A 26,202-nucleotide genomic window follows, 5' to 3' on the forward strand; every position below is an offset into this window, starting at 1 on the left:
ACACAAGCAACGAATATGATTCATATAAAAGATATTAATGGTATTTCTACGAAAAAATTTTGTGATACTGCAGGTGAATTAAAAGGTCCAACAAATATCCAAAACAAAAAAAAATGGCTAGACACACCTTTAATTACAAATCACTGCAAAAAGGATTTTCTGATATTATGAACAAGCAGGCTGTGTGACTCATCTCACCATGTTCCGTGAGAGGCTCTGTTTTGGGTTTGGCTTCTTCTTCTTCTGGCATTAATGGAGCATTGTGTTCCATGCGGTTTGAGGCGGCTAAAAAGTGTAAAGAAAATGAAAAATATGATCATATTTGTTGTCCCTTTGTTACAAAAAGTCTTTTCTCTCAGGTAGCACTTCTAACATGTTTCCTGTCAGTGAAATCTGTTTTTCCAGTTTAATACTTGGATGGCCTCCTTTTTTGCCAGTTATGTCCTGCCCGAGATTTCTAAATTGCATAAAATGGCTGGGTTTTGGCATAGTTTTCCCATTGTTTTTATGAAAAGTGGTTTGACACAGTATGCAGGCAACAGTATATATTCGACCGATCCTGGTGTGCAATAAGGTTGAATCTGCAAGGAATGGTCAAAGCAATGCAAATATGTGTGTGTGTGTGTATTTTTAATTTGAATAGGCGTATATTGGAATAGTCAACTACAACTATTGTTTCAGTTTAGTTTTGTTGTTGTTTTCACCTTCTCTCTGACCTTTAACAGGCTGCTGTCTCTTTAAGGCATCCGTGTAAATGCCCTCTTCACATGTGAAATTGGATACAGAGCTGCTCTAACACATACAAGCTGTCTGTTTGCCATTGGGTCCAGTATAGTTGTAACCTCCTTATCCTTCAAGGATAATTTGATTGCTAATGATAGGACCCCTTTAGCACTAAATGTGCTGAGAAATTTTTCTGCATTTGCCATTCTGCACTGACTGTTCAAATTACTGCTAAAAACAGAATGTGTACTGAATTACAATAGGCTGAATTAAAAGTGCTAATTGCACTATGGAAGGAAGGTTATTGAGATCAGAATACGAAAGGGCTGTAACCTTTGTCATGCAGATGACTTTAATCACAGGGCTTGTACAAAAACAATATGTCATTATTGAAAATTGCAGAGAAGAGAAATGGTATGTTGCTGGTACATACGCAGACATCTCTCATGGCATTCTTTATGGTCTTGAAGTTGTTGGCATTCCCAAAGCAGCCACCATAAAAGAATCGCTTGCATTCCTGGATCTTGTAATCAAAAAAATAACGCTGGCACCAGTCCTCGACATGGCCCCGGCTCATCCTCCAGATGGCATGGACTCTTATCCTCTAAAAACAAGGAAAAGATGGGACAGACCATAAATTGTGTAAGTCCTTATTTAAAGCTTCTCTTTCATCAACTGTAGACATGAACATAAATTAAAAGTGATTTTTTCATTCACATACACAGTAGCGGAGGGAGGAGGGGGTATTAAAGGAATAGTTGATCCAAAAATGAAAATTCTTTCATCATTTACTCACCCTAAAGTTGTTTCAAACCTGTATGAATTTCTTTGTTCTGCGAACACAAAGAAAGATATTTTGAAGAAAGTTGGTAACCAAGCTGTTTTGGGTCACCATTGACTTCCATGGTATTTTTATTTTCCTACTGTGGAAGTCAAAAGTGACTCAAAACAGCCTGGTTATCAACTTTCTTTCATCATCAAATGATGACAGAATTTTCATCTTCAGGCCGACTATTCCTTTATAAAGGCAAATTGATCATTTTGTGGTGAACTATTACTTAATTTTTTACAGGTAAGAATTTACAGCCCTTTTTTTATTTACAGTTTTTGATGCAAAAATCACTATTAGACACATATCGGAATTGAATTCTAAAGCAGCAGCTTTCAGCAGAACCAGCTTTACCGTCCCCTTAACAAACACCCTGGCCATAAGCCACAGACAGGCAGGAGTGATTGATATATTCCAGCTCCATCCATAGCACATGCCGTTGATAAATGAATGGCTGGATTCCAAAATTCCAGGGATTAAAAAAATCACTTAATTTCCTGCCACGTTTTTGCCCTGTAATGCAGAATTTATTTATGGGCATTGCTAATTAAAATATTTCACTTAAGTGGTTATTCATCATGGAGAAAGGCAGCTTTAATCCAATCAGCTGGGAGAAATCATCAGGGTGTTTTGTTTTTCTCTCTTCTTTCGGATTTAGTAAGAATGATGAATCTCACTAACCTGATCATAAATGTCACAAAGTGACCATACAGATTAAAGCCTGCTGCTGTCTTTGGATATAAGTCAATGTTAATTGCGGTATCTCACTTACTGCTTGAAAGTGATTAAAACTAAATTAAGGGCAGAACAAAAACTAGAGTAAGCAGAAAATTCAATGGGGCAAAAAAACACAACTTTAACATAACTTTTTCTATTCAATAATTTTTCAAAGTAAATTATGAATTAATTAATTTGCTAGTTTATCTCAGTCATTAAAAAACCGCTGAATATGACCGAACTTGCATGCAAAATGACAGAGAAAACAATCCCTTTTCCGCACATTTTGATATATGAGAATTCATCAGGCTGCAGCTAAACTTACTGTATTAGATACTCTGTTCTGATACTCCACGTCCCAGACATTCGTCCTGACCGAGAGCGGCAGACGAATGCTAATTAAGCTTAGCAAATGACCACTCGCATACAGCATTGATCAAAAGTTCACATTCACAAGGACACTTAATAAACGGAATTAAATTTACTGAACTGAAATGCTACAAATGAATTATGCAGTTTTAAATGGTCATAGTCAATATACTTCGACTTCTAGCAGAAGTGTAGAGGGGATGCATCTAAAACACTTACCAAAATGAATTATTCAAAACTGCTGTTCAACCGAACAACCTCTTGGGTGCTTTTTAGGAAAGGAAATTGTCTTGATGCCAGGCTAGTGTCTCTCATTCCATGTATCATTTACTCACAAGGACAGGACTTATGCGCAATATGTTTAACCGAGTGCTCATTAAAAAAGATGGCAACAAGACAGCTACTTTCAAGTATGTTCTGCACCAGCTGAGCAACCCCCATTGAGATGAATATACAGATAGCTCTCACAACACATAACACACCTCATTGACTTATACAAACAAATTGCAATACCATCCACTACCAGCAGAGGCACAAAAATACACATATCAAACTTTTTAACAAAATATTTCTGAAAAAAAACAGGGAAAATAAAAGATAAAAAAAGATATTTCTCTCCCTGTTGATCCGCCTCTTTCTCTATCTCATATTTTATACACAAAAACACAAACAAACTACTGCACCAATGATTTGATTCACTAGATGGAGACATTTGTCATTCATTTCTCGCAGTGGTTTATTATGTGATGTTTGTTCCATAAATTCAGCGATTCCCTTTGAATCTGAATTTTGAGTGCTTAAATGCAAAGAGTGAAAGCTTGTTTAATTGTTGCTTTTTGATTTAGAAGATGCTTTTATCCAAAGTGACTAACAAATTAGGAACGTGACAAGCAAGGGACAAAAATACTCACAGCACTGCAATGCAGTTACAGTGTCGAGAAAACAGGGAGGAAGATGAGTTTTTTATTTAAAAAGGGGGTTATGCTTGAGATATGCACTGTCTAGAAAAACAGCTTCTCTGTATTATTAAAATCTTCTTCACTCTAAGACAAAAATAAATGGGTTCTTCAACGATAGGTTCCTCAAAAAATAGCCCTTATGGAATTTTTTTTCAAGAATTAAGTAGGCAGTAACATCAGAGCATTGGCCAAGAGGAGTGTGACATAAACCCTCTTTGGCTCATTGAGGACCAGATGCCGTGTTAGAAGGGTTGTTATGTTTAAAGAGTTAAATGCTCTCTCTATTACTAGAAAAGCAAGTTTGGTGGCCACAGAAATTAGAAACTGACTTGGCAGAGCTGCAAATAATCAGGGGCATGTGGTGAAGAGTGCAGAAGAAATGAATCCAAACACAGCAGTCAATTTCCTCTTCTGCCTCCACGGGGGATCTTTGGCAATACTTCGCAGGCATTTACGAGAGCTCATGCCCTTGGAGGTGTTTGTCCAAATGAGCCGCAAAGTTTCTGTTTTCCCACTCTGTGCCTGTGATGGGACTGAGGCTTGTTTAGCAGTCACATGACACAGTCTGTTTTGCGCTGATTATTATGATGACCTCTCACAGGAGGCGACGTTGCAGGGGCCTGTCCAAATCACAATGACCCCACTGGAAAGCGTAATGAGATATGACTCACCCAACCAACCAGAGTGCTGTAAATAATCCAATGTGGCCTGACTTTACTGTGAACTGCACATTTTTCCTCGTTTTATCAGGAAAAGGACCAAGAGTTCCCTATTATTCTTGTAGAAATAATCAGATTGCCTAAAAGGTATCTTTCATCTCTCTCATCTCAGATTTGGCTTGTTGCCATGAATTTGACTCTCATCCTCTGGCAATTTCCATTTTGCTTGCTTAATATATATATATATATATATATATATATATATATATATATATATATATATATATATATATATACACTAATTTAATGCCAATATTGAAGATGAAACAGTCCCATTAGAATTCCTTGCATTTATCAAAGCTTTGCTTTGAAAGACTACAATCCCTGCATTATTCCATGTATGGCTTCCCACATAGCTAATATACACAATAATGTCTTTGTTTAAAAGCACAAAGGTTTTCTGAACAAAAAAACTGTTCTATAAAAAAACTATAACTTAACGTGGCCCTGTGCTTTTTAAAGTATCTGTCATACCTTCTACAAGGTAATATGGTGTAGGTTATAATTATAACGCTTGCACATCCGTCTAAACTGATCCATAATTGCAGTACCACACCAATGCGTTACATTATAGTTTTTTTATGGGCTGGTAATGAGTCGTTGGGAAAGACTCCCTCATGGTGAACTTTTCACTCTTATCATAAAAGTATATGGTGGAATGCGTGTTATTTCTATGGCTATAAAACAAAACGGGTTTGGATGCTGATTGGTCAATACGGCATTCCAGCTGTATACAAGTACGGATATGACGTACACAACACCCACATTACTGTGCTGCACTAATGTGCTGTTATTATTTTACATGTCAGTGACTTCACTGTAGTCCAAAACTATGACATAACAGTAAAAACTGTAAAAGAAAACTGTTTTATTCATAAGATTAAAAAAGGAACAATAACATTTTAAATGTATATTAAATTATTATATCATATTTAGTGCTGTGAAACGATTAATTGCGATTAATCGCAACCAAAATAAAAGCTTTTCTTTTATATAATATATGCTTGTGTGGATATTTACTATGTTTTAGACACACATACAGTATGTATTTAGTTAACGTATTTAAATGTACATTTATACAATTTATATTATATATATATATATAAATATATTTTCTTAAATATATACCTGTATGTGTGCAATTATATGTACATAATATATAGACAGTGCATATATTATGTAAACAAACTTTTATTTTGGATCTGATTAATCAGTTATATATATAATCATATTTTCAGTTATGTTGATTCAACATAATTCAATGTTGATTCAAGATTCAATTTGAATACATTTTCTTTATATACAATAACAGTATATAATGAAATATTTTGAGTAAGCATATTTTATGGTACTTTTAATTTTATTTAATGTTGTTAATTAGTAATTTTGTTGTGTGCTTCTCATTTTAATATTTTTTAAAATATGTATAGCTATAATAGAGTTTTATTTGGCTTTCAATAATTTAGCTAAAAATAGTCCTGACAGCAACAAATGTTCCGAACACTCCTCCCATCTAATGCCGCTTAAATAAAAACAGAGAATAACTTATCATCCACTGCATCATTTATTTTTAATACCATATGTGATGTTTTCTCTCACATAGACATCTGCTTATCTCTCAGAAAACGTCTGTTATCCGTCTTTATGTTCTAAAACTAATTGCAAGCATCATTACAGTGTAAACTGATGGACATATGGGCATTTATAATCGTACCAAAAACAGAAAACTATTAGATACAGTAATATTCCCTAATCACGTGGAAAAACAGCAGACTGTTGCAAAGAAGTGTGCCGCATACACATGACAAAATGATTATTAGACAGGAAGGGCGTGGTCTCAAAATTTAAGATGAAAGATGCAACATAACGCCAGTAGAGGTTACACATAATTTAAGGAATACAACTAACCGTTATTAATATATACATATTTTATATATAATTTTTTTTTTAACAGTAAGTGAAAATGTAATACAGCAGCGCTTTTACTAGACTTGTGGGACTCAATGTATATGCGCTTTTTGCTTAATGAACTAATATTTTTATGTAGTGGGCATTTCATAAAAGCAATAAACCCCTCAAGACCTTACGACATTGTGAGTAAATTACACACTGAGCCTTAAAAACACTTCTTAGCTCTGACTCGTTCACAGTATAGCACAGTCTCTCACAACTTATTGCCTAATACTATATTAGTAATCTTTGCTTTACTTTACCCAAGATACCCTTATCTGGGTTGCTGTTTCATGGGTGTGTAGAATATTGCCATGACACATAAGTCAAGGTCAGGCCATCCAATATACTGACTGAGCGAAAATGGAATTGACTAACAGGACACATCCTCATTCCGAATGATGCACTGAATCTAAATATTATTATACATAAATTCTGCTATTTTTGTTTTTGTTTTGTCACAGAAGAACACAAGTCAGGTAAATATTGCCTTACCTTTCACAAGACACATTTCCTCACAGTCCTGCAGGGTCTCGAAATTGTTAGCATTGCCTTGGCATCCTCCGTATTCAAAGAATTCACAGCGACCTGTGTCAGTGTTAAAGTAGAACCTGTCCTTTATTGCCTTTGCACGGCCCTTCGTCTTTCTTCAGGGCGCATGAGTGATGGAATATGTGGAGTTCAGACCTCACTCCATCTGCTGAAAGTGGAAGGCAGCCAGAAGTTATAATTTGCTTCGGACATAATTCACAAAACTCTGAGTGGTAAATTTAAGCCAACTATAAGCTCTCACCCAAGGCTTTGTAAGGGTGAAAGAGCTTTCTGGCTCTGCAAAGTTACTATACACCTACTTTTAATAAAGCGTTTGCTCAAAGAGATCTCATTGACATGACAATCTGTAGATTTGAGGAATCTGACAGCTTTGCCCTTGGTGTTTAACGCTTGGTTAAACCAGGATGAACCTCCTACACTTTTCCGCTCTCCAGCCAACGAGAAAGATAAAGCACTCTTTCTTGAATGTAAATTTGGATGGTTTAAATCAAATAGTTTTCCACAGGAATAGGTTCTTAAATCTCTACCAAGAACCAACCGTATTAGTTTGTTCTAAGAGCATGCTGGGTGAAGTGAACTCTGCAGTCCTTCCTGTTCACGCAACAAGGACTGAATTCAAAGTGCCACAGACTAAAGTAACAGATGGTCTTGGACTTGAGTGACAACATCCTGCGGGGCGGTTGGATCACTTATCCTGTCACATCCTGATGTTCATCTCCTCAAAGCTCTCCACTCTAAAAATACTCTCTCCACAATGGCCTCGGGTTGAAAAGAAGTATTCTACATGCTCTGGATAAAAATGTTGCCTGCATAAAAGCAGGAAGGGCACACCCTATAACACATGTTTTGATGGGTTTGCCATTGTAGAAAAATAAGTAAAACATCAATATTCGTATTTGCATCGTTATTTAATGCAGACAAAAAAGAAGAAGCTGATAAAAGCTACATTTATTTGATTTAAATGTAAAAGTTATATTATAAAATGTTGCCATTTAAAATAAATGTGCTCTATTTTAATATATTTTATTATTTATTTATAAATGCAGTTATTATTAGTAATAATAATAATTTTCAAAAAAACATTATTTTACTGATGCACTGCTGAATTTCTCAGAATTATTACTCACATGACCCTTCAAAACCATATTGTATGAGTACCAATGTTGAAAACAGTTGTACTGCTTAATATTTTTTGTGAAAACCTTGATACAATTTAACAGGATTCTTTTTTTTGGAGGAATAGGAAGTTCAAAGGGCAGTATTTATTTCAAATATCTAAATATATAATATTATAAATGTCTTTACTGTCATTTGATCAGTTTAATCTGTCATTGCTTAATACAAGTATTCATCTTTAAAATGAATCTCCAAATTTATGAACAATAATGTAATTGACATTTGAAGACTTTTCACAAAATCTGATGTTGTGGTAAATCTGATCTCGTTTGTATCTCTCCCATTTGTGATTTGCTCGAGAGTACTGAAAACTGTAGGTAGATATTTTTTTTTTCTATGAGAGCTAATGTATGTATGTATGTGTATATACATACATATACACACACACTACTATAAAAACATAAAACACATTGCGCATTGTCATATGTAGCTTGAGAAACCATTATTTTTTTTATTATTTTCTATTTAACATTATGAAGATAAAAAATTCTGAACAGGATAATTATATTAATTATGTGAGCCAAAATTGCAGAGGACTTGTTTTGTTCTTCATTTCCATGGACACAGCAGCTCTTTTAAGACAACACATTTTGTGCACTTCCTTCACAATTCTATTTTTAAGCGTACTATTTAAACAAGCGATTTCGGTGTATCATAACACTGACGATACCTGGAACTACAGACAACCCCCGAAAGAACTTCTGTCTAATGGGAAAAAAAAGAGATCTGGCTGTTAAAATTTCAACTGCCAGCTGCTTTTTTTACCCAGCTTGAATTTTCTGTTCTACTTGGATTTACCTCAATTTGGATAGTGGTCAGAACAACCCAGAACTGGTGCCTCATAGCCGATGCTGAGCTCGGGCAGGTTGCCCCACGTTGAGACTCAGCCCTTGCTTGTTTTATACCCGTCATGAAAGAGAGGTGTTGATTTTATCGCGAGGTGGAATTTAGCACATCGGTCAGTATCTGAAACGAGTAAAACGTTCAGAAACTGACAGAAAGCACAATGCATGTAAATATCAATGTTTGCAGGTGTCAACGTGTCATGTTTGTTTCGGGTTTGCTGTTAGTTACCTGAGCAACAAGCGCAATGATTAATAACACCGTGAGGCACAATGACACTATAAGGATGAGTGGCAAAGTGAATTAGTAACCAGTGAGTCAGTTTTATAACAAGCCCCTTTTATAATGCAGCATATTAAGAACTGTCCATTTGTCAGAAGTAATATCACTGATAGAAATACAGATGAGTGGTAGAGAGTAGTCACAGTTTTATAGTATGAGGGTATGATTCTACCAGTCTGAGTCATATTTAGGATTATCTGATTTAGTCAGCAGTCTAAAGTCTATGGGCACATATACAGATATATACCATCAAGAAAAAAACTGAATCATGAAATTGTGACTGATGACTTAAAGTTTATGTAAGGTCAAACAAAGGGAAAGGTTGCTTTGGTTATCTTGATAAACATTGCAACATGGCCTTGCACAATAAGCCTGTCACAACATTTTGTTGCACGATATATTTCCTCATAAATAATTGTCATTTTAAGACCTTTTATGCCACTGAATGTATAATCGTGTAGTATAACAGCATAATAATGCAAGAAGGTCTACATACTTTCAACTGACAAACGAACATTTAATTCTAAAAAGTTTGATCATGGAAACTATCAAAATATTAGATACCTTAAAAAAATGTAAATACACGTTCAAACCCTATTTAGCAGCCAGATCTCTGCACAAAAGCACAGATCCCCAGACAAGGCCAAATCTGCAGATTAAACATTTTCGTGAGAAGGATTTTTAAATAATTTGAACCAGCACCTCGTGACTACACCACATTATGTACGAAGCTGCAAAAGACATAGGCACAAGTGGGGTGCAAAAATTTTTTTTTATGTTATTGTGTTTTTTTTATAATGTTTTTTTTAAGTAAATATAATGGGCAATATATTGCATCACCAAAAAATCTTGAGGTCACGTACATATATTGTGCGTTAAGTATATATATTGATTATTGCGACAGGCCTATTACAAAATAATAATCTTAAACTATTGTTCCTTAAAGGTCAACCTAACCGGAAATACATTACATGATTTTTGCCCCAATTTTCCACCAGTTTACAGTCTGGAGAAGTTGATGCTAGTTGCCAACAATCAGATCCAGACTGCAGATTTGAGTTGACAGATTCCACAGAAAATGTATATGTATAATGGTCACAAACTCTAATTATTAGCTTCAGACTTTGATACTTTCTCCTAAAAACACTCTATTTTTAATCAAGAAGGGAGGTTATGTGAATGTATTTCCAAGAAACCTTTCCAAGAAACCACTTTCATCCGCTGTCAAGAGAGTGAATTTCCATTTTCATTCAGTCCATCTGCTGTTTTTGTTTTGCACAAATCTGTTTTATGTAGCATAATTTAAAAAATCTAAAGTCAATTTTGGGTTTTGCTTCAGCTTTTTAAATTCTGCAAATGATCTCATTTAAATTTAACACATTACACTTTAGACATTCCACTAAAAGTAAGTAACTTAGCAACTACATGTCAACTAACAGTCATTAGAGGTAATAGACCGTCTGCTTAATAACCTTTAACACTATTTTGATGGGTCCACAACATACAACATACATTTAGCAATTATGCAACTTATTCTACTAATCTTAAACCTAACAGTCTACTCCGAGAACTAGTAGACATGTAGTTGCAAATGAATGAGAATTAGTTGACATGTAGTTGCTAAGTTACTTATAGGTAGAAAGTATAGAGTGGACTATCAAAATAAAGTGCAACCAATAAATGTATTCTCTTTTTTTTATTCTATCGGAAAAAGCCTGTTTGCTTGTAAAATGTTGCCTCTCTAAATGAGCCATGAAAAAAAATCAAGATTAATGCATCACCAAAAAGAAATGCCAGAACAAGTTATTTAGGGTGAGATTTAATTGTTAAAGCTTTTAATTGGTGGGATGTTGCCAGTGGTGCTCTTAATTTTCCTTGGGTGCTCCTAACTTTTTGAAGAGAAATCTAAGGTGTTTTTTGTCTTTTGTCATTTGCTTGTGTTGTATACTGACTTTTAACTTTGGTCGAACTTTACAAGAAGGGATGATCTGATAGGATCTATGAGTTGAATCAGATCCCACGTGTATAGTAAGAACAAACTTGCCGTGTCTATCTAGTCATGATGAAGATCATTTCCAGTTTCATCAGGCAAACACATAACACATGATTATGTTACACGGACCTTTAATATTTTCAGGGGTCCAGGTTTGATCCATGTCTAGGTCTGTTTACCAGTGGCATTGCAGATTGTCTTTGTCTACAAAATCCTCCACTCCACCAACGTCTGCAACACCTTCAAATCCCAGATAGGTCAAAACTTGTTTATTCTACTACCGTTCACAGATAACAACAATGGATGACCTAGTAAACCTGGTCGTGGTCGGATCCCATGAAACTCATGCGCGGACAGAAAATCCTCCTTGTTGTCACCTGGTGCAATTATCTGAGGTCTGCAGTGCAAGGCTCGCTGAAGCAAATAATCCTGTACACCCCAATTAATCATTGTCAGGTCTGCAACTGACTGCATGGAGACGATTCTGGCTCTTTAAATGAGTGTGTGGTCACCGGTCTGTTCAACCATATGGGACACCTGATGTGGGCATACACGTTAAAACATAAGGCTTAAGGGGAAAAATATCCCACAGCATCGCATCGCATGCTGTACAGCAAGTTAACCGCCTAAGGTGAAAGGCGAACTGGTTGATCTCTATCTCTATTTGCAATAAGTCTGTACACAATACAGAAAATGGGAAATTGAGAGCACTGATCTGCCATTAAGCACCACGAGGCAGTTAGGCGTAAGCGTGTGCAGGCAGGAATACATATAGGGCAAATAAATCAGCATGGTTTAAATGCTCTCACACTGAATACAGATTTGTATTGTACAAGGATATTTACACACCTTTTCAGTCAGTTGCTTGTTCAGTCGTCTGGTATATGTGTTTACAATGGCAAGATCTTCATTTTTAACCATTCAGTGTGATGTTACATTCAAAACACTATGGATGATTTACCTTGACCCTTTCTCATAATTCTGTCCCCTTTATATGGTATTTTTTATGACTACATAAACAACATGGCTGACAAAAGCAGGTACCAAGGACCTCTGGAATATCTACCTCTCTGAGACCTGAATGGTAATAAAAATATATATATTTATCTCACAAAAACAGCACATACTCGCTTAAGGAGGCCTTTATTTACCCCACTGAGCAGTGTGAGTGTCACGCCCGGTCAAGGAAGTAAACAGAGTCGCTGTAATAGAAAAGGAGTTCTTTAATGAACAACAAAAAGGTGGCGTACAGCCTCAAACTTCAACAAAAAGGATCACAGGAACGTCCAAGTTCTTTCCTTTCTCTGGATATTACTCTCCAGGAATTGCAACGAGACGAGCAAACAAGCTGACTGGAAGACGGCAGAGGTTCCGTGTTTGTAACCTCAAGGATCGCCGTTGTGGAAGAGGTGAGTGTGGTTTATGAAGGGTGGTTGTTGAGTGGTTGCAGGTGTTGCTGATTAGTACTCGGGTGATTGGGATTGTGTCCATGTGGTGAGTTCGGTGGAAGGTGGAAGTGATGACGTGACATTACCTCTCTCGACGAGCGCCTCCTGGACGCTTGGGTCCGGACGGCGCGAGGCGACCACGCCCCTGGGAGCAGGACGGTCTGGATAGGCCCGATGAAATTCATCCAGGAGAGAAGGGTCTAGGATGTCGTCTCTGTAGATCCAGGCTCTCCTCAGGGCCATAGTCCTCCCAGTCTATCAGGTACTGGAGCCGGCCGCCCGGCGCCGGGAGTCAGAATTTTCTTGACCCGATAGATGGATTCGAGTTCTCGACCTCGGGGGAGGGGGGTTCCGGGTGCTCTGTGGAGGGAGGAAGGAGAGGGTCAGTATAGGGTTTGAGTAAGGAAACATGAAAAAGAAGAGGATATACGATATTTGGCAGGGAGGCGGTTGGTACGTGACTTCGCTTATTTGTCGATCGATGGTGAATGGACCTATATACCGGGGACTCAGCTTCTTGCAGGGCAGTCGGAGGCGATGTCCCTGGTGGATAACCAGACCGATCCCGGGTCGATAGGCTGGGTATTTGATCTGCGGTGTCGGCCTGGTGCTGATGCCTCCAACTGCCTGCTGGAGATGGACGTGAGCTGAGTCCCATACCCTCTCGCTCTCTCGGAACCAGTAATCTACCGCTGGGACTTCAGCTTGGTCACCGGTCCAAGGGAACAGAGGTGGTTGGAAGCCTAGGACACACTGAAATGGAGTTAGGCCTGTGGTGCTCTGACGGAGGGAATTCTGTGCATATTCGGCCCAGGGCAGATACTGGCTCCAGCTATCTTGGTGTTGATGGCAGTAGGCCCGGAGATATCGACCGATTTCTTGAATCTTCCGCTCCGTTTGTCCGTTGGACTGCGGGTGGTAGCCAGAGGAGAGGCTGACTGACGTACCGAGGAGGCGGAAGAAACTTCTCCAGACTCGGGATGTGAATTGAGGCCCCCGATCAGAGACGATGTCTTCGGGTAGCCCGAAGTGACGGAACACGTTGTGGAAGAGTGCCTCTGCGGTCCCCATGGCCGAAGGTATTCCACGTAGGGGAATTAGTTTGCAGGATTTTGAGAACCGGTCTACCACCACCAGGATGGCGGTATACCCTTTGGAGGGTGGTAGATCGGTGGCAAAGTCTATGCCTAGATGGGACCACGGCCGACGTGGGATAGGAAGTGGCACTAGCTTCCCTTCAGGTAGACGTCGAGGAGTGGCGGAGATAGCACAGACTGCACAACCCTTGATGTAACGGTCGACATCCCCGGCCATGTTGGGCCACCAGTAGCTATTACGGAGGAGCGAGAGGGTTCGGTAGCTACCTGGATGCCCAGATCCCGGAGGTGTGTACTGAGTCCAGAAGGGTTAGGCGTAACGCAGATGGGGACGTATAGTTTCCTTCTGGACCTCCTGGCGGAGCAGGTTCGTGGCAGCGGCTTCGGATCTGGTCGCCTAGGGCCCACTGGATGGGAGCTAAGAATGCGGAGGCTGGTAGGATGGGTTCGGCATCTTCCGGAATGGGGTCTGGCTGGTGAATGCGAGATAGGGCATCAGCCTTGATGTTCTTATGACCGGTCGGTAGGATATCCGAAATCGAAGCGGTGAAGAATAAGGCCCATCTCGCTTGTCGCGGGTTGAGACGCTTGGCGTTCTTCAGATATTGTAGATTCTTGTGGTCGGTTATGACCAGAAACGGATGTTTGCTCCCTCCAGCCAATGACGCCATTCTTCCAGGGCGAGTTTGATAGCAAGCAGTTCTCGATCTCCTACATCATAGTTCTGCTCCGCCGGACAGTTTTCTGGAGAAGTAGGCGCAAGGATGGAGTACAGGAGGTTCACCCGTCCGTTGGGATAGGATGGCGCCGACCCCAAAGTCGCCGCAGATCTACACTCCACCACGAACGGCTGGTTCGGGTCTGATGGGATAGGGTCGGAGCAGAGCAGAATGCAGACTTCAGACAAGAGAAAGCGGTCTCAGCCTGCGGGTTCCACCGGAGGACTCTGGGCTGGTGACGGAGTAGAGAAGTGAGTGGGGCAGAAATTTGGCTGTATTGGTGGATGAACGACGGTAGGAAGTTGGCAAATCCCAGGAATTTTGGAGTTGTTTCACGGAGGTTGTGTGGGCCAGTGGTGTACTGAATCCACCTTCTTTGGGTCCATGCGAACCCCTGAGGGTGAGATGATGTAGCCCAGGAAGTGAATTGTAGTTTTGTGGAACTCGCATTTCTCAGCCTTTAGGTAGAGGTGGTGATGGCGTAAGGCGTTGTAGGACCTGTTGGACATGATGTTGATGATCGGATAGGTTGAGCGAGTATATGAGAATGTCGTCGATATATATAATGACAAACCGGTTGAGCATGTCCCGGAAAATCTCATTCATGAAGTTTTGGAAGATGGAAGGAGAGTTGGAGAGTCCATACGGCATTACCCGGTACTCATAGTGCCCAGCTGGTGTGCGGGAAGGCGGTTTTCCATTCATCCCCTTCGTGATGCGAATCAGATTGTAGCGCTCCTCAAGTCTAGTTTGGTGAAGATTTGTGCCTCATGGAGCTCCTCTAGGGCAGCAGGTACTAGGGGTAGCGGATAGGCAAACTTTACTGTGTGTTCATTGAGCTTACGGTAGTCAATACAGGGCCTCAAACCTCCATCCTTCTTGGCCACAAAAAGAAGCTGGAGGCTGCAGGTGATTTGAAGGACGGATGAACCCCTGATGCAGTGCCTCCTTAATGTACTCCTCCATGGCCTCTCTCTGGGACCGAGAGGATAGACTTTGCCCTTGGGCAGTTGGGCTCCAGGTAGCAGGTCGATGGCACAATCCCATGGGCGGTGAGGAGGAAGATGAGTGGCGCGGTTTTGCTGAACACGCGTCGGCATAAGGGTGATATTCGGCTGGGATGGGAGTGACGTGGTGGACGGTTCGGGCTTTCGATGGTGGTGGACTGGCACGGCAAGGGTCGAGATGGGGCCTTGATGATGGAGGCTAGGCATGCTCGGTGACATCTTGGGCTCCATTGAACGACTTCGCCTGTCCGCCAGCGGATGATAGGCTGATGAAGTTCGAGCCAGGGTCGTCCCAGAACCACATCGACCGTTGCCTCCTCCAGGACCAGAAGCGTGATGGGTTCCGAGTGGAGGCTGCCAATCTGGAGGGTTAGTAGTGGAGTTTTGTGGCGCACCATACCGTTGGTGAGTGGTTTTCCCTGTATGGTAGTGATCTTATACACTGTCTGGTTTCGAAGACGAGGGATGTGGAGACTGGCCAGACTGTGGGAAGAGATGAAATTTCCAGCAGCTCCCGAATCCACCAGGACATTCACTGGGAAGAATTGGTTCTCATATTGTAGTTTAGCATGTATATGTGGTATGGGAGAGACAGAGGGTAAAAGGGTGGTAGTACTCACCGTCGGTAGTGGTGGCCGAATGGGACAGGTGCGGAGGGAGTGAGCCGTAGCACCACAGTAGAGACAAAGTCCCTCTCTGAGTCGGCGGGAGCGTTCCTGACTGGTAAGACGATAATTGTCCGTGATCATGGGTTCGGGCGGTGGTGTTGCAGCATAGGCAGTAGGTGATTCCGGAGTGGGGAGACAGGCGGAGAGATGTTGAGCCACGTTAGTTGCCTTGCGGAGAAATACTTCTAGCCCGACATTATCCTCGTATATCGCCATCTGCTGGCGAATCGCGGGGTGGAGTCCTTGGCGAAACACAGAGAGGAGGGCGGTGTCGTTCCACCCGCTGCGGATGGCCAGTGTGCGGAAGCGGAGGACGTATTCGTTGATCGGCGTGTCTGCCTGCCGGAGTTGGAGGAGTTCGTCATGGACGGTGATGCACGTGGTCGGTTGGCCGAATACCTCTCGGAAATGTCCAACGAAGTTTTCGAGGGAGTTCACTCGGGGACTGTTCGCCGTCCAAAGAGCCTCCGCCCATTGCAATGCCCGACCAGTCAGGAGGGAGATGATAAAGGCGACTTTGCCTTTTTCCGTGGCGAAGAGGTGCGGGTGCATCTCCAGGTATAAGGAACATTGAAGCAAGAAGCCCGCGCATGAAGCGGATTCCCCGGTGAAGGTGGCTGGGCGTGCTATCGGGCTAGTCGGTCGAGTTGACGCGGCGATGGAATCATGCAGCGCCTGAATGATGGCGTGAAGGGATTCCAGATTTGAGACCTCCGGGGCTTCCATCTCCTCTTCCCTTCTCCTCTTTCTCTAGGGGCGATCCTTCTGTCACGCTCCGGTCAAGGAAGTAAACAGAGTCGCTGTAATAGAAAAGGAGTTCTTTAATGAACAACAAAAAGGTGGCGTACAGCCTCAAACTTCAACAAAAAGGATCACAGGAACGTCCAAGTTCTTTCCTTTCTCTGGATATTACTCTCCAGGGGAATTGCAACGAGACGAGCAAACAAGCTGACTGGAAGACGGCAGAGGTTCCGTGTTTGTAACCTCAAGGATGGCGTTGTGGAAGAGGTGGAGTGTGGTTTATGAAGGGTGGTTGTTGAGTGGTTGCAGGTGTTGCTGATTAGTACTCGGGTGATTGGGATTGTGTCCATGTGGTGAGTTCGGTGGAAGGTGGAAGTGATGAGCGTGACAGTGAGGGTCATTTTATTATAAATGCACACTCATTATTTCACATCTTCTGAACTGTTGACACCCGCTTAGTCCCATTGAAAGGCTTGGAGGGGCAAGGAATGGTAATAGGGTACTCATACAATTTTTTTTACAACTCTAAATTCATGGTGTAATTCTCTAATTTTCCAAATTATGTTTGGAAAATATTTTTTTTCAAGAGAATATTCTAAGCAGGAGAAGAATTTAGAGAAGCAGGTGCTTAGCTATACATAAAACAAGTGCAAGCAGTAGAAAACTCATTCACTATTACATTATGTAAGTAATCTGTCTCCATATAATCTATGAAAAATGTTCTGATAACCCTTTTATAGACTACAAACGGTCCAAAACCCCTGCTGTAATAAAAATATTTTCCACCGCGTACTACTGGGGAGTATAGACTATTCCTGAATGACACTGATTATCCTTGGAAAACACAATGTAGTCGTGAAATGTCATCAATCATGGTACAAAAGCTTTCAAGGTCAGAGGGAAGATGAGACCCAATATTTGTCTATGCATGCATGAATACCATTTTAGAGCTTGAAATGTCAGTGCAGTAGAGTTTGTGAGAGAAACCTCAGCACGGTTATAAGTTTGATGTCATGATCTGATGAGTTAATGCACAAGATCAAACAAGGTCTCGATAATTCACAATAATTCTTACCATGGGAACAGCGTCATTAAACAAGTGGATACTTTTGGAAACACTGTTCAACTGAATCAAAGCAAGAATTTCGATTATCCTTTGGCACTTTTAAGTACAAAGGTAAAATTTTGCATGGTAAAATTATAGTTTAGTTTCATAACTGATACTGAATATATCGAAAGGGATAAATTAAATCATCAGATAAATTGAAGAAATAGATCACCCACAACCTCAGGCCATCCAAGACGTAGATAAGTTTGTTTCTTCAACAGAACAGATTCAGAGAAATGTATCATTACATCACAGACTTTGCAATGAATGGGTCCCGTCAGAATCGAACAGCTGATAAAAATATCTGAATAAGTAAGTATATGTATAATATGCATAAATATAATCTACAAATAACACAACTTCAGTCCATCAATTATCATCTTATGAAGTGAAAAGCTGTGTAATCCATCATTAAGACATTTGAACTTTTTCATTGGGGAAAGCAAATCAATATTATGGCTAGAAAGAGTGGTTTGAATTTAGTGATATATTTGTCTATTAAAAACATGCTTTATTTACTTCACAAGATGTAAATTGTACTGGAGTTGTGCTTTTATCTGTTCTCATCAAAACTGTCTGATGGCACCCACTCACTGCAGAGGATCCACTGGTGAGCAAGTGACGTAATTCTACATTTCTCCAGATCTGTTCAGACGAAGGAGCATCTACTAGATGGCCTCAGGGTAAGTGACATTTTCCGCAAACTTTCAATTTTGGGTGAACCATTTCTTTAATTTAGCTGTCTCTTCATAACATCTCTACTATTGATTCTGAAATATATTTTTTACCACGCAGCAAACAAATTCATCTACATCTTGGATGGCCTGAGGGTAAGTACATCTTTGGGCGAACTATTCCTTTAATGGAAGAAATCATAATATGACGGTTTCCACATTCAAGCAGTTCCACATTCAAGTAGATAGGACTTGCACTTGCATGCCTATTGCGATAGAAAATAGCTGCTGGGGGTGTTACTAACATGGTTGCCAAGTATACTTACTTGCCTTAAAGGAACTTTGGTGATTTTTTTTTTTATATTTTGATATTTGATAATGATGGCTGAAGGCAGACATTGACATAAACACATAACACACGCTTTTGAAGGCATGTAAATGAGAAGACTTTAAGCACTAAAACAGTGCGCTCCAATAACTGTTTCATCCCTGCAGAAGTGACTCGGCGTGGAAGAAAGATGTGGTCCTGTCATAAAAGACGTTGTTTCTCCATTTTAAAAACACTGAAAAAATAATGTTGATAATATAGCCCACGCCAGTACTTCTGATGTTAATTAATATAGTGTATTTTTAATGCAAAACCCATCTAGTGTTAAAACTACTCAACCGCACTATAGTGCTATGAGTAACAAACAGGCTGGAGGGTTATTTGCAATGCCGTAGCCTTGATATGTGATCTTTATACAGTTCCTTTATGATCCTTTAAAAAGCAGACAAAGAACAATGTCAGAACGTGCCTTGACTTACCCCTACTGTTAAGCTACTTTGTAATGAAAACCAATGATGTCATCCCAACAAAGAGTCATCGTGGAACATTTGATAAAGGATATGGCCCAGCAAGCCCAGACAGAATCAGCAGACATTTTCTGTTTATTTTATGCACTGATTTAAAAAAAAAGAAAAAGGAATTCTTTATCAAATTAGCCAAATATGGAAAGTGTGGGTTTGCTTCATATGTTCCAATTCTGTTAAAATCTACTAAGCTTTCTGTGGAGCTCTGTGGGTACAAATTCCATGTGGGCATGATGATAATTCTCACTGAACAGCTGTCTTAGAGCGCCACACACGAGGGATTCATCTGATGAATAGGATCGATAACATATGTTTTAAAGGCTGAGGTATAAAGTATTTGAGTAATAGTACTTCTCTAAGTATTATTTTGGGAATCTGTACTTTACTTGAGTTCTGCCAAAGCTGAGTACTTGTACTTCTACTCAATTGCATTTACATGGACGAAAATAAGTTTTAGTATTATAATCTTATCATTTAATTTATATAAATGTAATAAAACATTATTAAAATATATTTTTCTTCAGGAAATAGCCTTTTATTTAAACCAATGAGAGTAATTGGTCCATTTTTAGAAGACAACATAAAACATAACTAACGGTAAATGAAAGAAGTTTTTTATATCATATTTATTTCAAACCTTCCTGTCTTTCTTCACGATCTTTTCCAACCATCATGAAAGTGGATGGGTACCAGGTCAATGATTACCAAGTTAATAAAATCCCACCAGCAATAAACGACAATGTTCTATCCATTTCAGACAGCTTTATAAGCAATGTGTTTTTTTCTTATCACGGCTGATAGATGAACATGCATCGAGTGTGAACACCGTCGGTTCATGATTGTTCCAAGAATGATTATATTCAAATGTCAAACCACTGTATGATTTTCAGCCGCTAATTTTAGGTTTCAGGATATTGGCTTTAGTTTAACATCTCAAGTATTTTGACTTTATACTTTAACTTCAGTAAAATTTAATGGCAGTCCCAGTACTTTTACGTTTCCTTTAAAGGGCATGGAAAAGCTTTTAAGTTGAAATCGAGCAGGAATACACAACTGTACCTGCCTCCCTGACATTCTCGTTGGCTAATTCTTTTGTTGTCACTTCGTATAAACCCTTGTGTTTATATGCTTTCTTGACACGCCTACTGAAATCAATGTATTCACATCACCGACACGGTGTAAAAGTGTGTAGCGCGCCGTAATCTCACCCAGCTTTTCACGGCCCACACAAAGATCCTGGGTTGTTGCTCTATATATCGTTGTCCTTTTACACTGTGTTTGAGAAATACAGCTGCCATACGAGCACATTTTAGGATCCACTGCATGCTCCATGTAAGTCTTTATTTAATGGTATCAGCCTTGCATGGGTTGCTCTTCAGAGTAAATGTGTAAGGAATGACAGACGCAATTAAAGTCTCTGTCATAGTTTAATGAAGAGAGCACACTTCTCTCTGACCTTTCATGATGTTTCATTGGAACTTTAGATACGGCACTTTCAATTTTACAGGCCATTCAAAATTCCTGTAAAGGAGGAGCTTTGCGCATTTCTGCGAAGTGTCTCAACAAACACTGAAATGAGCCATTTGTCTTGAAAAAGGGTCAAACCCCAGGAAAAAGATAGAGCTATCAGCTCAGACAAGACTTCCTCTAATGACTCATTCAATGAGGCATGACTAATAGTGGTATATTTAACCCAGAAAGAAAAAATTAGTGAGGATTATGTGTCTTGCAGCTTAGGATGGCTTTTCAGGGTTCGGTAAAATTTCTTAATGAAAATTAATGTGAAGTAGCCGTAACGTCCAAACAAAATGTACCGAGCTAACAGAACACTCTGTGAGGCTGAGAGTGTTTTTTTAAAATATAAACAAATATAAAATCCTTCAGAATGTATTCATTTACATAATCATTGTCATATAATATTCATAATACTGTCAGTTATGTCATTAGAATAATGAGAATTCATTACATGTTTGTTCATCGAAAAGGTTACTAATAAATCATTTGTTCACAAACTGTCAAGCTATATCAGAAGCCTGATCTCTGCATTGCAGCATCTTGAGGATGGAGGTTGCATCTGGTGAGAGTGGATGTCTCTTTATGTGAGCTTCACATCCAATATCAGGGTGCAGAGCCATTATTCACAGAAAGAGACATCTCTTCCTTCTATATTTTTCCAGAATGAAATGCATAAGTGACAGAATCTTACGAAAGAAATTACAGTTTTAATTAGACGTTTTAGTAAAGAAATAAATGTCTCAAAACCAAAATACTTACAATAATAGTAATAACAATAATAATAGTAATAAATTATACTATTATAATAATAAAAGTTCTGATTGTGGTCTGAAAAATAACAACAATTTAAACAAAAATTATCAAGATATATCAAGATATATATATATATATATATATATATATATATATATATATATATATATATATATATATATTTTATATTTTTATATATATATATATATATATACATCACTTATTTTGTTTTTCAAATTTTAGTAAAATTGCATTTAGGTGTTTTTATTAATAATATCAAAACATTAATCTTTTAATAACAATAATTAATTTAATACATAACATTATTATATATTATTACATAAATTGAATTGAATTAAATTCAAGTAAAATTCACTTACATTTACAATATTTCCAAAAAAAAAAAAAGAGAGTACTACGCATATTTTTTTTCATTGACATCGTATCACAAATACAATGTCATTAAAACTTACAGTTGACTTTACTTTATCCTGAGATATGTTACTCAATCAAGTTCATATAAGGGCTTTATAAACCATATTTAATCACACTGCAGTCTTCAGAGGAAAGAAGCATCTTCTTTCAAATAAGATGTCAAAATTAAATCTCCCTAAAAAAAAGCCAGATCTTAGACCATCACCATATGCGTAAGCCAGAGTTCTGCAGTATTAATATTTCATCGCACCCATACATACACCAATCTATTTTTAAAGATCATTTAATTAAAACAAATCCTTTCATCATAACAGCAACAGTGTTGAGTTGAGATTGTGACCTCCACGCATTCAGAGACGCTGAAGAGATTTATGGAGGATAGAGAGCCAGCATATTGATTGGCGCAGTTAAGCGGGTCTAAAAGTTCACAATGCTTGGACTGCAGCCAAAAGGAACAAAAACATTTCTTCAGTGTAAGCGTTTTCCATGTGTAACTTATTAAAGAGCTATGGCTCCGAGGGGGCGGGCGCTGAGAAAATATTACATTAACAACCAAGCAATCACATCTTACTGATGTTATATACCCAACCATAATGAGATCTATAACGGTCTCTGTAACTATAATATCAGAACTGCATATGCCGCGGGGTCAAGAATTAACAAGGGCTTGGTGGAAAATTGCTACTGGAAGTATGAGGAAAGAAAAATATTTTATGTTATTTACAGATATGTTTGTTTTAAACATTGATTTAATATTACAGGTAAAAAGCTAATTGAACAGACCGAGAACTAATCAACTGATTTAAATGAAACATTTGATGTAAATTGATGTTTGCATATGGATAGAAAATAAGAAATAAATGTCTTGTAACCACAATATTTTTATTAAGAGGCAATGTCTGTAATAATACTATTATTATAATATCAACAATAAACGTTCTGTCACTGATTGTGGGCTGAATGAAGAACAAAAATGAAGTAATTGGTGGCATTAAGCATTAGGTCCAGCGATACCGCTATGTATAACTTTTCAGATTTCCACAACTAAAATTGCATTTAGGTACATTTTCATCTTTTAATAATATTAAATCATGATACGCCGTCATACGTGATAGGTGACATCATTCGAGGCTAAAACTATAGCCAAACAATCTACAACACGTTTGTTTGCACTGCTGGGATTAAACACACACAGCGATGCAAATATTAAATTCCAGTTACCAAAAGTCTCCTCGTATTTATTGCAGCAGACAAAACAGAGAAAGTGCTCATTTTAATGACCATAAATCCTTTCTGATCCTCCAGTTTCATCTCGCTTAGAAATCGCGGCTGTGAAGCGCGCAGCCCTTGTTGACAAAAATCTGAAGTTTGTTTTGGAATTAATCATCAAAGTTGAGATATAACTTTTGAGCCACCAGAGCTCTTGAACTCCCACTGGCGGGACGCAGCAAGCAACTTAGTATTTAGTATGCAATTCTACAATCTTTCCAAATAACCCGTGATCTAAAATATAAACTTAATCTGTCACATTACCTTCAAAGTAGCTTTAGCTCCCCTAAACACTTGTCATTGTCAATACGGTCTAATTTCCTTGCAGTAGTCGTGTTAGGATAGGCTAAGCTTTATGTTCTAACCGCAAATGGGATATTATAAGTACTTTCATTGCTGTATTTATATCAACAAGTATTATAATTATAACAGTTTAGTCTTCTGTTCGTAAACCGTCTGGAACGCTTTTAGGGCTTCTAGTAGTGCTTCACCTTTGTGAAAATGAACTTATGTAATAAAGAATACCTGGAACAATAATAAAAGAATAATAACTCACCTTTTGCAAATTTTGTGAAGCATATTCCAACGAGAGGCAGTAGAAGCAGCGGTCTGCACGACCAGCCCAGCAATGGAGCCATTCCAGCAGGCGAGGCAATCACACGCTTCCAGGGTTATGTGGAGAAGTAAGTAGGCTGTAGTTCAGTTTGTGGCTCCAAATAGTCAACTTCTCCAAGTATTCATTGACTGCGCGGTAGTCAGTACCACGCACTTCCGGGTGACCGTTCGTTCTGGTTAAGCGTTCTAAAGAATTTCGTGACTCTCGTTCTGACTCCCTTTAAACAGTCCTGTTCGTTTATTTCGTTTGAGGGAAAAATATGTATATAATAATAATTAAAAAATATATATTATCTGCCCACAGTAGCCTAGTCGTTTTATATCATTTCTAAAGTCTAGAATAGTCAATAAAGCCAAACAAACCATACAAGTAGTAATATTACTTGTAATAAGGCAGCTTAGCGCAATCCAATTGCTCATATAGATCATTAAATAAGTGGTAATAATAATTTATTCAATTTCTTTTAGTTATTTTTTTAATAGCGGTCTAATTACACTGTACACTGTGACAGCAAACCGCACGTGCATCTCAAAGTTACACTATAGCCTATAGTCGGTAACTTATTTAAGCTTTACGATCGGTTCATTATTTTTTCGAGACGGACATAAAAGTAACAATTTACAGTTCTATTCTATAAAGATCCGATTCATAAAAGTCATTCGTTTGAGAATCAAGCTCGGCTGTTCGCCGTGTATGTTTTGATTCACTTAGAGAACCGACTCAGAAGAGTCAATAATTTGGGAATCGAACTACCCTGTTCGCGCTCTAATTATTAGTTCTCTAAAATGAACTGGCTCATAAGAATCATTCAAGTTTTTCAACAAAATCAGTCTGAATGTTTAAAATTAAGTTAAGGCTGATTTGCTAACATTTGCCATTGAATCATTCAGACCTATATTGTAAAATTTTTAGGTTATCAATCAGTTAACCCAAAAAGAGTAGGCCTGCTGATTCAGAAGTCAGAAGTTTCTATGGTTTGCGAAAAAAGGATATTTATTTCCTGATTTGTCATGTTAAAATCCTGATAGCGGCCATGACACTTACTGGAACAGGATTTCTTTAGTGACTCACTGCTTTTGCTTGCCCTTTTGAATAGATGGCCTGTATCTGTCTTTTGGGAAATGATGATTCACCTTTGGATGAAGTATTAATGAAACTTAAATTGAACACTTAAATCCACAGGGGCACAACCAAAAAAAGTAGGTGCAAATGTTGCAGTAATATCCAGCGGCAATCTCCTAGAGCTCTCTAAATGGATTTTTATGGGCCAGAGTATTTATTCAGCAGTAGGTGAAGATTAAAGATACGAAAAGCTTTAAAGGGATAGTTTTAAAAAAAAAAAAACACTGTGTGGTTGTGATTAGTGGGATGTGATTAGTATGCATTTAAGGCAAAGAATTGCACAGATGTAATTCTGTTATGTGTTTTTCATTATCTGAGCAGTAAGGAGTCTACTTTGTTATGGTTGCCAGGTCTGTTTTTGTGCGCCTGTCTCAGCAAGTCTGGGTTCACTAACTCCAGACATGTCCAGAACTTTTTTTAGTCAAGGACACAATGGTCAGATCAGATAAATAAACAGCTTTTTCAGGTCAGCGTGTTTATTTGTTGCTTCAGCCCTCAGTGTTTTTATTTAGTGTTTTATTCAAGTGAACTGGAGTTTTTATAATTTGTCTGATCTGAGCATGCTTTTATTGGTGACCTTAATACCAATTTCATTCTTCTTCAGGCTTTTTCCTTAACTGTAAATACAATTTTTAAGTGTAAGGTTTACAAAATAAACATGCAAAATGTGTCTATTATCTATCTATCTATCTATCTATCTATCTATCTATCTATCTATCTATCTATCTATCTATCTATCTATCTATCTATCTAACGTTAACTAACATGTTAAGTTGTGTTGTTCTCTAATATCCTGAGAAGAACACACACACACACACACACACACACAAATATTTTGTATGTGCTTTTAGTTTTTCAACTATGCTATATTTGGATACAAAGGTTAATTCTATTGTTCAGATTAAGTATTAATAACCCTTTAATTCTACATATCCATTTTTTAGGGTTTATAGGGTTTAAATTTCCCTTGGCCTTGTTTCCCAGGATACCACAAAGGATTCATTTTTTTTAATGACCAACTAAAATGTGTATCAAAACATTCCATTTCATAATGTGCTACCTCAGT

The 26,202-nt window shown here is 38.5% G+C and overlaps 1 pseudogene; it reads right to left on the reverse strand.

The window, feature by feature from the left end:
- LOC122351556 lies at nt 1-24,598 on the reverse strand (annotated as a pseudogene).
- Nucleotides 24,599-26,202: the final 1,604 nt, after the last annotated feature.

The sequence above is a fragment of the Puntigrus tetrazona genome, chromosome 9 (genome assembly GCF_018831695.1).
Source record: "Puntigrus tetrazona isolate hp1 chromosome 9, ASM1883169v1, whole genome shotgun sequence".
Taxonomy (NCBI): Eukaryota; Metazoa; Chordata; class Actinopteri; order Cypriniformes; family Cyprinidae; genus Puntigrus; species Puntigrus tetrazona.